The sequence below is a fragment of the Acyrthosiphon pisum genome, chromosome A1, assembly GCF_005508785.2.
Source record: "Acyrthosiphon pisum isolate AL4f chromosome A1, pea_aphid_22Mar2018_4r6ur, whole genome shotgun sequence".
Taxonomy (NCBI): domain Eukaryota; kingdom Metazoa; phylum Arthropoda; class Insecta; order Hemiptera; family Aphididae; genus Acyrthosiphon; species Acyrthosiphon pisum.
The window spans coordinates 122657430-122671266 of record NC_042494.1 but is presented as its reverse complement, the minus strand read 5'-3'; the positions used below and the strand labels follow the sequence as shown (position 1 = coordinate 122671266).

General features: G+C 31.9%; 1 protein-coding gene across 1 annotated transcript in view; it reads left to right on the top strand.

Annotated features, from left to right (window-relative positions):
• Positions 1 to 248: 248 nt before the first annotated feature.
• LOC100570719 overlaps positions 249 to 13837 on the top strand; it is a 48268-nt gene continuing 34679 nt past the window's right edge. Inside the window, exon 1 of the mRNA XM_003244716.4 lies at positions 249 to 398. The gene's annotated coding sequence lies outside the window, so the exon portion shown is untranslated. The remainder of the gene's footprint in view (positions 399 to 13837) is intronic.

Sequence of the window (13837 nt, the reverse complement as noted above, 5' to 3'; positions counted from 1 at the left end):
ACAGTAACAAAAAAAGAGCAGGTGATTCTGTTATTTGGAACCCTAACCTCTTCCATTCGACGGAATGGCAGCTTATATATATGTATTATATTAAATATAATATGGGTAGGAGAAAGTAGTGGTAATGGCAACAGCGGGGGCGGAGAGGTGGTGAACATACAGAGCGTTTGTAGTGTAGTGAATAATGATTATAGAAAAAAAAATTAAAACATTGGTTGACTACCAGTGGCAGTGGGGGGAGGATAATACCGCAGGTAGTGTGTCCGGCGGCGGTCGTTCATTCCGTTGTGCGGTCGTGTAACGAGCGTCGTCTGTTGTGCGCGTTCAGTGAGTTCCGTTTCTATACACACATCCGAACCCCATGGACATGTGCGACTCGGATGACTGCTTAAACTGTGGTGAGTACCTACCTCTTTTTAAAATGTGATATTATTTGTTTTTTTTTGGTTCACACGATGCAAGTGTACTTTTTACTATACACGTGTGGTATACTATAGGTATAATATAATGTATATGTATACGGATCGCTGCCTTTGGGGATGTTATAATCTAGTTTTTCCCGGAAATTGTCTTTCATTTGGTAGGTATAATAATATAGAATCCGTCTAATCGAAAATACTACTTCAATAATCTTCCGGTTTTATAAGTGACTTACTACGGTATTAATATAATAATATAATATCATCGTCATCTTAATTTTTAGATCGTACCTGCGTATAATATTTTAAGGTTCAACTGTTTACTATTATATAGTTAGTATTTGTTGGAATTAATGGACTTTCTCGATTCGAATTTTATTCTTATAAAAATTAGTATTGGATTTTAACGAACGAGCACCTCCTTACTGCACACCACCCTGGCTATACGTCATATATGTCTGAACCCACTAACCGCGATGATTACGGGGCGTTAAAATCTCTACAAGGGGTTAGTATTTTTATAATAATGGTGAAATGTTGTGGGACCGTTGACGGTAAAAATAATAGGTATAGTATTTTTTACTAAATCTCGGCCTTCGTCGTCATATTGTGCTGCAAGTCGCGTGTTTCAATGGTAAATATGCGCAGTATATAATAACAATATAACGATCCTCTTACGGTACACACGGTCAGGAAGTCGTTTCGCCTGAAAGTCACAAGTGGAGGCCGGTTCTATAGACATTATGAACGGATTTTATTACATTATAATATTAGTAAAGTCATCGACGTTCTAACTATACCTAGTACCAACGAAAATATAATATATTCGAAATATATGTTCTTTAACAATCGCAAAAAAAAACTAATGTTGGTACCTACCTATATATAAAATATTAATGTACAAACATTTGATTTATTCTGTGGATCACATATTATGTATCCCTGACTAGATTAGCCAATCAAAATGCGGACATTTATTGTCCGACTTTTATGCTTATATATCACTTGCGATAGTATATATACGAGATTTCAATAATATTATTGCCGCTTTCATCATGCGGATATGAGTCTTTCTGTGATCATTTATTATTTATGGCGTTTTTAAAGGACGATTCACACTGGCTTACAACCTATTGTTAGAGATCTGCAGTGTCCTGATCAAAAACAAGATTTTAAAATATAATAGAAAACATTTTTCTTTATCCGTTTTGCATTGATCATCGATCACAAATTCAATGTACGAAAATAATGCATATGCTGCTTAAAATCAATTCCACCTGTTCTGTATTAGTTTTCTTTGTAACAAACCTAAAAATTATACAGAAGTAAATGTTGACTTTAAATCGATTTAAATTTATAAATAGAAATATTAATGATACATTTAAGAAATTATTCAATTTTTTTTATTGTTTAAATACAATATATACTAATTAATTAATTTAGATTATAGAATATTTGAATAGTTATAATTTCAAATGTATACAGTGTTCTAATAACTCCAATTTCAAAATTCAAATACCAACGTAACAAATTATTACTAACGAGTAACGTTACGTTTGAAGTATAATAATTTTGTAAAGAGAAACGAGTAAAACAATATATTCTAAATATTAATCAATATATCTATTACGTTTTTTTGATACATAAGTAGATGTAAATGATATATTGAGTTATGTCTAAAGTAATGCTTATACATATATGAACATGAGTATAGTTTCTATACATCAAGATTAAATAATGCTCACATGTTTCTTATTCAAACAAATATATGAAATTCGTATATAATGTACACATGTGTAGTGCACTACACAGATTCTTTCTAAATATTGAAATTAGATCCGTATCAAATTAGAAAATAGAATCACAATATTAGAGTTTTTTTTTTAATAATTGTGTATTATGTTCCATTCATAAGAAGGCTGTAGTTATTTTCCAATAAGTTATGATGGTAATGGTGGTATGTAAGTACTATATTAGTAGGTAAAATAATTTATGAGAGGCTTCAAAAAATTAACATATATTACATGTCATATCATTAATATACATTACTCCCGATTTCCGGTTTTTACGAGTACCTATATTTATCATATGTGATATGTAGGTATAGTTATTAAGTATAGGCACACATGGATTGTCTGACCTAAAACAAAAACAATTCTGGATTTCAATCAAGTAATATTTTTCGGAGATTTTCAGATGTTTCAGTTGTACATTACTCGTACCCGAATAATAATAGGTTTATACCTATCTAGTACCTATACTATTATAAGTATTTATAACAATACGTGGTACGTAGTTTTTCTACAATGTACAGTTCAATAAACTACTATGCGATAATACGTAGGCATATAATAATACCAATACACCTCGTTAAGGCTATCGCCAATTATTAGTTTAGTCCTATATTATATTATATTACATAAAAAAACTTCCGTTTGAAATTCGCGTTTTATCGTTTTCGATAAGATGAACCTCGGCTGCACGATGGTGGAATCGTTACTCCGGGTACTCGTCCGCGGCAAGTGCGATGTAATATTAAAATACACGTAAGACAGTATTTATATATATATAAATGAACACCTAATTAATGAGTTTCTCTGGCGTATAGACAAAACGACGAAACCAGGTTTGACGACCTTCATTATACTGCTCGCGCGTTCACAGCAAGACTCCTCGTTGACTCGTAAATTCCTATGTATATATGGGTATATACCGTATATATATTATAGCATTATTTCGACGTGCATAAAAAGACAAGATGATACGGTTGTGTACATCTACTGCGGGAAGAGTGTACACTGTACTGCAGCACTGTCCCGAGGCACGTGCGATGACTCCGTCTCTAACGATATTCCCAGCGCTCAAGTATACGGCTGCAGCCGTTTTTACGCAATTCTGTAGTGACATTTAAGTGTTTTACGGTAAACGAATAGGTGGATAAAGGTTAACCGCTGTAGCAGCCATATCTCGTCAGTCTCTCTCGATTATCACGTAAATACATTACCTATATATTGCCCAATACGCGATTTTTGGCGCGCGATATATTAGGTATAATATATTATATACATATAGATGTATAGAAATATGCGAATTCCGACGTTTGATGCAACGTGTTATATCGTTGTGATAATACCGTTTAGAGAGGTGTACCAATAACGCCATTAAGCAACTTGTGATTTGTGGTTTTACTATTTTTGCGCTCGAAATTCCGTCGTCATCAGCTAATTGGCCAATTCTCACGCTATAATATATCGTACTATTATTATGATATACAAATATAATATTTTATTTCATATCGGCTGCAGCATTAATATTATGCGTCTTGTAACAACAGCACGTTATCGTCGTCTTCATCGTCGTTCTATCGGATAGTAATAATTATATTTTTTTCGTCGCGAACCGCATTTTCGGTCAAGTTCCGCGCTTAGTTAGTTTCGTTTAGCAACTCTACATAGGTACATAATAGTAGACATATCTATCTGCGTGCTTTACGTACTTATATATATTGTAGTGCGTCACGCGCCAAAAACGATTACGAGTGCAGCTACTCCATAACACGTTGCAACCGTATCAGAGCGTTAATATATACGTATATATCATATTATTATAGGTACAGTTTTAAGTTATACAAGACTCAAACAGACGCTGGCGGTGTATTCTACTTGCCGAAACTCGATTTCGCAGAGATTTGTACAACAACAAAACAATGTTTATGTAAGACAATACACATATAATATATATTGGTTATTTATATCTCTGTCCCTTTCTTTCTTCCTAAAGTTCGATCGAAAGGAACATCAACACGTGATGAACGAAGACGATGCGCGTTTGATATTGTGGCTGCGGGGCTGACTAATTTTTTTTACGTACCAAACGGAAATAAACGCCCATTTCAACCCAAAACGACCATCATATTTTTAGGTTAGAGAGCACAGAGGTTAGTATACGCACATACCAATTTCACGAGTGATGGGTTTTTAACAAAAAGTTCATCGTTATAGCTACCAACCAGATTTTTGCACTCAAAATCTTATTGCTATATTATATAACTTATATAACAATAATATATTGGCGATGATGCTCGGATTTCGAAATCGAAATCATTTTATTATGATTAAGTTAATTACACCGAATGATTAATTTATTAATTAACATTTTCGATTTTATTTGTAAAATAATATAATTGTTTATTCGTTTCTGTTCATTAATTATAATTAAATGATTCATATAACATAATATTTTATCACAGTACCTAGTACCAATTAAACAAATATTTTTAAAATGAAAACACTTGACGATTTTGCAAATTTTTAATACCTATTAATAAAACTAATTGATGAGTACCTATAAAAAAATCTAATTTACGATTTTTTACACTAAACATATATAGAAATACAAAATACACCATATGGTTAGAACCTACTCCTAATAGAACAATATCGGAAGTGAAAACATATTTCACATCTGTACCTACATAACTATTATTTACAATATACGTGCCATATTCGATATATCCTATGAAAAGTGTAATGGCACAGCGTCGTTTTTTATTAATTGTTTGTGGTTATAACTTGTTTTTATATTATTATTTATTATAATTGACGTTTTACACTGCGACGATTCGCACATTGTTTTGATTGTTTCTTTTATTCCATAACGGATCGCCAACTGTCCTAAACTTTCACGAATACATATACATAATACACATAAAATGCATATTATGTATACTTAACGGTTCTGGACAATAATACAATTAAAAATATATTGCAGACATACGCATACTTAATGATACATAATCTAATAATCAGCAATATATTATGTATTTATGTATATGCGGACGAAGTACGAAATGTACGTAGGTATATGATTAAGTATTTTAAACGAGAAAATTGCAACTGTTGATACCATATTATATGTAGGTAATAATGTACTATAATATAATAATATAATAATCTAACATTATGTATAGGTACGCGTGCACTTTACGCAGCTATTACTCAGTAAGAAAAAGGATGCGCTCGTTGTATTAACTTATAGTATTAAAGACGTCACCGGACCGTGTCACGATAACGGTCAAATTATTTCCTATTATTGTTTTTATTTTTTATTTACCTCTGGGTCATACGACTTTACGAGGATGTTTATAGCAGGTCTTTCTTATAATTCAATCCTATAGATCCTATAGTATAGAAAAACCACATAATTATATCTGGTAATTTTCTGGTTTAAAATTCTTGAAATTTTTCACTCAATAAGATGAATTGAACAAGGTAAACCACGTAATAATGTCTAATCTGGCCTTAAAACCACAACTAGGATTTCTCATATGGACCAATATAAGCCATTGAGCTTATTAATATATTTTTCTAATACCTAGTGAATTTGATCTACTTTCAGTAAAACATTGAGCTTTTCTAAACTATACGTCGAGCCAATAATATATATTATGTTAATGATTAAAACAAGAATACCAACGCAACATAATATTATTTATGCATATTAGTCACAATATTATAATTAGTTATATAATAATTAAACATAATCATTACTAAATACATTTAGTTATTTATAAGACTTTTGTTTTACATACAACTCTTTAGAAAAGTAACAGTTTGCATGAACAAAAAAATTACATCTAATCATTATATTATATGTATCTTAATCAATTATACATGTATAGTATTAATTAATTATACATAAGTAATATAAGAATTTACATGTATAGCCGTACCTATACGTATTTAAAATTTACCCATCATGTTTAAATTAAAGCTTTTTTGAAATTATTTCTTGAAGTGTATACATTACTCACGTATTCTGGATCATTTTTTTGGTAATAGTGTAAGGGAGCGGGGGTTGAACCACTAATCACCCTTCATCCTTGTATACTGGTCTGGTATACATCTCTTATATAAATAATTTAAAATCCTTATAATAAATCTATATAATTAACATAATATAATATATGATGATTCCGTGATGGGTATAGCTAAACAAATAACGTATCATAATAGTCGTAATACATAATCGAAATAATGTATTAAGTAGAATAAAATATCGTTTCCATTATTTCGAAATTGTTACTGGAGTAACATTCGATGGTCCTGATTTTTGAACCTATATTGTCAAAAATCACGGTTGGGCATTAATTTACAAAATATAAGTAGGTATCTGATGACAACATTGGCAATAACTATATAGGCAACACGCAATAATATGGCTATTAGGTATAAATTATTATTCATTACCTATAATTAATAATATTATTTTATATTCTGGCACATTGCAATAATTGAGGCCGTTAAACTTGAAGTAGAATAACTTTTTTTTGTATGCACATCATTACTCGTTATATTTAATCATGCACGATGCACCTCTCACAAACAATTTGCAACATTATTGTATTATTTAAAAATATTTTGGTACCTACGGTAAATGATACAATACAAAAGTCTTGTATAACAGTATATTACGCGCTATACGTAAAATAAAACAAATTTGGAATGTTTATCACGGAAATCGTCAAGCAGTTGTAATGTTTCCACATAGTATACTCTCTTGAACGTATATGTAAAACTCAATTTTACCGCAAGGTATATAAATACTTAGACCACATTTGGTACGTTTACACATTTAACATTTATACCACTCACTTTTCGTACATTACATAGGTGACTATATGATTATGCATCTACGCAATACCGTAAAATTATGCATGTGTGTAAAACACTATATCTATCTGCTGTTGTGTATATACTAGAATTGGCAATGTGAAGTCTGATTGTGGTCAAAAATCGAAACACTCCATAATATAGTCTCTAAACATCAAAACCTCAAGTATTGTTGTTGGAAAATTGTTAGCTTGTTACTGAAAATTATGTAAAACGCGCATTGCTTTCGGTCCACAAAATCTGTACACAGCCGAACGGTTTTGATATCGTAGGTCATCTCAAACTTTCTGTTTCGTTTCGAAAGCCACTATACCCATAGGTACCTACATAGCAACAGCAACGGGTCACCGGGTGCATCGGTGTACCATGATACACATATGTAAATAAAAATAAAAATGGGGTGCATGGTGCATATAAGGACTTCCAGATGTCCTACAAAATATATATTATAATATAATAACGAACGCACTCGTGTGTTAAAAAAAAAATCATTGTATTAAATGACGCCCTCGTGATGCCACGTTATCGGAAATCTCGACGGAAAAAAATAATGAAATATACATAAAACCCCGTATAAAACTGAATAATAACAAACGAAATAAACCAACACTTCTATAGACCCGAAATTTGGGGTACCTACCTCAATGGGTCAATATTATATTGTATAGTTCAACGACCACCTAATCTAACCTACACATAGACTATTGGTCTATACTCTATAGGTACATATTATTATCAAGTGTCGGGAGCAGAGTCGGAAATTTGTAGAAAAAGAATATCAAAAACAGCAATATCATTTCCGTCGTTTCCGCGTGGTATATAATTATAATATATATATTATTTGATATATTTATACAAATATGTGTGCAGAATTTCAACGGGACGTAAAACTAGTGTTATGTGATATTATTTCTCTCCGCAGATGGGGTGCGTGCCCGTTGTCACGATCTTACAATAATAGAAATAATAATAATATACTCACGCGCGTGTGCAGGTTTCACGACGAAAAACTTGCGACGGAAACGCAAACACAACCAAGGATTTCACATGACCGTTTTCGGCGATCGCAATTATTATTATTATGATTATATTGTTACGATAGAATACCAGGCCGATCGCCGTCGCGCTTGTCCAGTTGTACACAGTACACACAATTATCATAATATATTTAATAATAATATTGTTTAATATATACGTGTAAACTGTACATTGTACAACGCGCACGGCCGTCGTCTCCGATAAGATGTATATAATATATTATATAGCATCTTTTATGTGCCCGGGACCTAATATAATATATTCCGAAACCGAATCTGCACACGACGTCGAATCGTGATGGGCAAACAGTGCGATGGGCGGCGAATATAGTGAAATTGTTTTGTATTTTTTTACGACTCTGCATAATACGCGAGCGGAGGCGATTCTTCGTCCGCAGAGAAAATGGTAGGTATATAGCATAATATTATATTATAATAATATCTGATACAAAGCTATGGACTACGATGTATATTATAATAATGTTATATACATATATGTACGTCCCGATGGCAATGCGATTCGGGCGAGAGTTTAAAACATTGCATACGTCTATAATATGTGTGTGTAGTGTGTGTATCGTAAGAAAGTGACCGCCGTACTAACTATAGGTATACAATGTACATAGTATTATGTGTGCGTGTGCGTCTTTAGCTCTATCCGTAATAACTAATAACACACCGTCAACGGAACAATATAACGTTTATCGGGCAAAATGTGTGTGTATGCGTGTGTAGCTCAGGGAAAATATTTATAATAATACGCACGCCCAATTCGTTATCCGGTCGAATCATTAGTATTTAGAACCAACGCAGTAAAAAAAGGGGTATTATCGGACATCGGTGTAATTTTTTTTCTCCTCTTTCTATTTCCGCCATCACCACTGCTACCATCGCGGTTGTCCTTTGGCCACGATTAGTATTATTATTTGGTTTCGCCGTTTTAATCGATCGTTTGTGTGCTGAGAAAAAGTGCAAATTTCATACGGTCGCGACGTGCTCCTGCTGCATTATAATATAATTATAACATAATATTATAACATTGTGACGTATAATGACAATCGTAACACTCTCACGCTGGTTATTTCGATGACGATCGGCAGTCACTGCACGAACCTAAACATATAATAATATAATATTTTACTATATGGTATTATTATAATATCAACAATAATCGCACACGCACGTGTATTGAAATTACGTTTGTCATCAAACACGTAACGTAGTAAAAACGAGAAAAAGAACTAGCAAATCAGCATCAACAAATCGCACACATTTAGATAACGAATAAGGTTATACCTTGTGTCTTGTTTAAACGTGTGTTTTTCGTCACGTTTTCAGTTTTTTTTCCATACACAACGCGACTGTGTTGTGATCGAAGCCCACTCACGTTATGATGTCCGTCGGACAAGACAAATGACAATGTAATGAAAAAGTCAAATTTTCAATTTCACATAAAATTTATTGCATGTAGGCCGTTGGGGATTGAATACGAAAATATAGATAATATGACGCCGTGAAGGAATGATTATCACAGTATCATGCGTTCAAACCCTGTTTAGAAATCTTCCAGTAAAACCGGACAATATCAGCTGATCTACCGTGCTGAAAGTAACGTTCGGGGTAATGAATCAAATAAGTATTCTATCTTTGCACAGAATTTACTCAAGTACCTACATAATATTACTATCATGCTCATACAGTCTTACAGTATACAGCATGTTCATATGTATATATATATATATATCATTATTTATTTTGGCAAACGAGAACGGTGCATTCTGCAATATTTTTTGTCGTTCCGGTTAACAAAAAAAAGATAAAACCGGGTAATAATAATAGTAATCAATTTGGCCATTCAGTAACTTCCTCGATTTGATCGTAACTATAATATAATATACCAAAAGAGGTATATAACATACTGCACGGTCGTCGCACGCGGGCCCCGAGATTTCTCACGTTTTCATCGATCTCCCAATCGTGCGCCTGCTGATCTACAAATAGGTATCTTCGTATAATATTATATACCTACCTATGATATTGTGTACGAGCACACACCTGCGCGCACAGCCAATATTCGATCGGCGATCGACGACACGATATCCTGTGTGCCACTGTGGGTCCATACGTACGGCAGCGGTGGCGGCGGCGACACAATCACACGATTCTCCGTTGTGCGCGGATAGTTTCACTCGGACGGATCACGCGAGCTAGTTACGAGTTGTATATTATATTTTTATATTATTCCCGCAGTACGTATATATAATATCGTATATTAGAAATACCAAAAAAATATTCGTTTTCACATAACACAACACAGAGAGAAAAAATACCATAAAGATCATCACGAACTGTATTGTGTAAGTGCCTATATACCTACCTATCTATTGACTACCTATATATATTACCTACCTATATAATATTATGGTCCGGCATGAATGGGCATATTATTATGCTGCCCATAATATAACTTTGGAGTCATCTGTACTGTTATACGCGTACCTATATGAGCGAAAATTATTGTTTTCCAAAAACAAACAGAATATTTTGATTATTATTGTCTTCGTACTCCAGCGTCGGTGAATGCTTATTAGTTATTACTTATTACCTAATTATTATGCTTATTAGGTTCCTATGGTATTATTACTGCAGCGTTGAATATAATGATTAATGGTATCGTATAATAGTTTGCTACGTCGCGACCGCCTGTGTAATGTGCACACAAACGGTCGTGGCGACGGTCACACCCTTTTCTCGTTATTATAGGACTCGAGTTTTTTTCTCAACAGAATCCTCGGCAGAATAATATTATGACGCTCGTATAACAGTCGTATGTACCATGTACGTATATGTGTACGCTGTTTACGTATTATATCGCATTATAAGTACCTATACGTATTAACTGCATATTGCGATTTACGAGTAATTGCACGATTTTTATTGTTTGACCCTATTATCTGCCGCAGCGGTGTATAATAGGTTTATTATAATATTATATTATAGTAGGGTACTGCAGGGTACGACTGATATAATATTATGCTATGGATCGCGGTGCAGCTATTGTCGGCAAAACGTAATACGATATAATATTATAACCGTTCGCAGATCGGCGTTCATTCAAATTATACATTTATCGTATTATAACGAGAAACACGATAGGCTAGGTATAATTATTAGTCTAATATAATATAAAATATTAACATATATAATATGTGTGCACTTGCTTATTGCACGCCCACTCGAATGTTACCAATAATTATAATTTATCTTTCCCACGTATCATGGATGATGACGTTTCAAACAAATGCATAATATTAAAAATAAAAATTTGGAAAATTTGGAAAACTTAATAATTATCTCCTAAGATCTGGTTTTGTAGCTTATTGAGACGTGGTTTGGCACAACATCAAATTAATTATTTTGTTTATCGTTAGAAAGAGAAACAATATTAAGTATGATTCCAAACATCCGAAAGATAGGAACTTCAAGAAAAGAAGAAGAAGAAGATATGTGATGGCTGATAAATTATCATATTATTACACTATTTTCATCGTGATCTAATTAATAATAATCCAATAAATATACATATAGAGATACAATATTGTATTTTTAACTGAAATAACAGCTCTATTGTATAACAATATTTTACAACAATTAACTATTATTATACTTACTAATTTTACTTATTTAAAAAAAAAAATACAAATACGTTTTGGGTTTTAACTGCGAACATATTTCATTATTATTAGTACATAGTAATGCATATTATATTGGTATATATAGGTACTTAACTATAATTATATTCACCACACGTATCTTATGCCGCGTTTGGCGGTAACTTGTTTGAACTTTAAATACAACTTGTTGTGGCTCAGACGATTATGTTCAGTGTCCCTCCAAGATTTATTAAATAATTCGCATTACTTAAAAATATTATAATATATTCGTGACTCATGAGATACCGTGTTCAGTTGTAAAAATAATAAATATAGAATCCTTAATTATCTGCGATATAATGATATATGTATACTGCATAGAGTATAGACTATACAATATTATACATATTGTACACATTTTATTATTCGAACATTTTGAAAACGACCATCATACTATGAAACTATAACAAAACAAGTTTTATTTTATTCGAATATTTTACTTTTGTTCTAATAACTCTAAAATGAAATACGTAAACATCTGATTATATTACATATAATATTACAATGCATAATATAGGTATGCGTAACCTATATAATATATAAACATAATAATCCAGTAGGTATGTGACATGTTGTTTTATTTGCACAGAGTGATATACCAAACATGCTCACCCTTTTGTTAAATACATATTTTTTAAAATTTAAATTCTGGTTTTTGGAATGCTTAGCTAGGGCAACAATTTAAAATGAAAATCATTCTTTTTTCCTGTAAATTGTTTTGCAAATTTATTACTTTCTTGAAAATATAGATATATCAAATTCAAACTAGTAGTTTTTGAGTTATTAAATTTGTGTATCTATACTAACAAAAATATAGGTCCCTGATAATAGATTTGAAATATATTGGGACTTTTGACATTATAGTTAGGCGTATTAATATCATCCCATTAATATTTTATAATTTGTTACAAACTTTTCAAGTATAATATAATATACAGAGATATTACTTATATTTTACATAAAGGAAAAACCATTTTTATTAAATATTATCTTAAGTATAAACATTTTATTCATTTTAATGACTCGGAAACTATTCGATCAAATTTTTAATCCCACATTTCTTTGTACCTATATTAACATTTAACAATTTCGAAAAAAAAAATCATCTGGTTAACAATTAACAGTAAAAAAATAAGATTCTTATTTGAAAGAAAAAAGTTTCTATTGGCCTCTCCTTAAATGGTATAAAATATAAATTAAATTAATGTGAGCACGTGCTTGGTAAATCACTCTGTATATCTTATGTTATAAAATATAATGTATTAACATATTATGTGCTGACGTCAGAACTTAGTATTTAACACCCAACACCGTTTAATTTTCGCTGGACCTTCACGTTTCCAATTGACTCACTACGCCCATGAAATACGATAATTCGTGGATTATTAATTGTACGGTCCATTGAACATAACACATAATATATCGTCGTCGCTTAACAGCAAAGGTAGACAATTCAATATAAACAGTTTGTTGTTCTTTTTTTGCACATTTAATGTTTACACGCGGAAGCATGTTTACTAACAAATCCTAGAATGCCATGCAGGTATAAGGCTGTAAGTGACAGTGTGTTCAATTATATGTTTTCAAAATACATGTAGGTATATTTTTTTATAGGTAGGTATACATTAACACACAACCGTATAAAATATTAGTATATAAATAGGATGACAGGGTAGTCAATAACTACGTATACTACTTCATAAAATATAACATTGTAATTGTTTATATAAATACACAGTTGGAATAAAAAAGCACATGGACAAAACTATTTATTTTATATTTAGGAAATCCACATTACCCGCGAAATATGTAGGTTCCTTTTACACACACATATATATATATAATAAAGAAACATATCTGTATATTTGTATCTTCGGTAGTTACAGATTTCTATACTCTGTGAAATAATCTAAGCAAATAGGTAAGCAAGTGGCAAGTGTGACAAAAACAAACACCAGATAATTGATGCTCGTTCGCCATGATTGGGTCGGAAAATG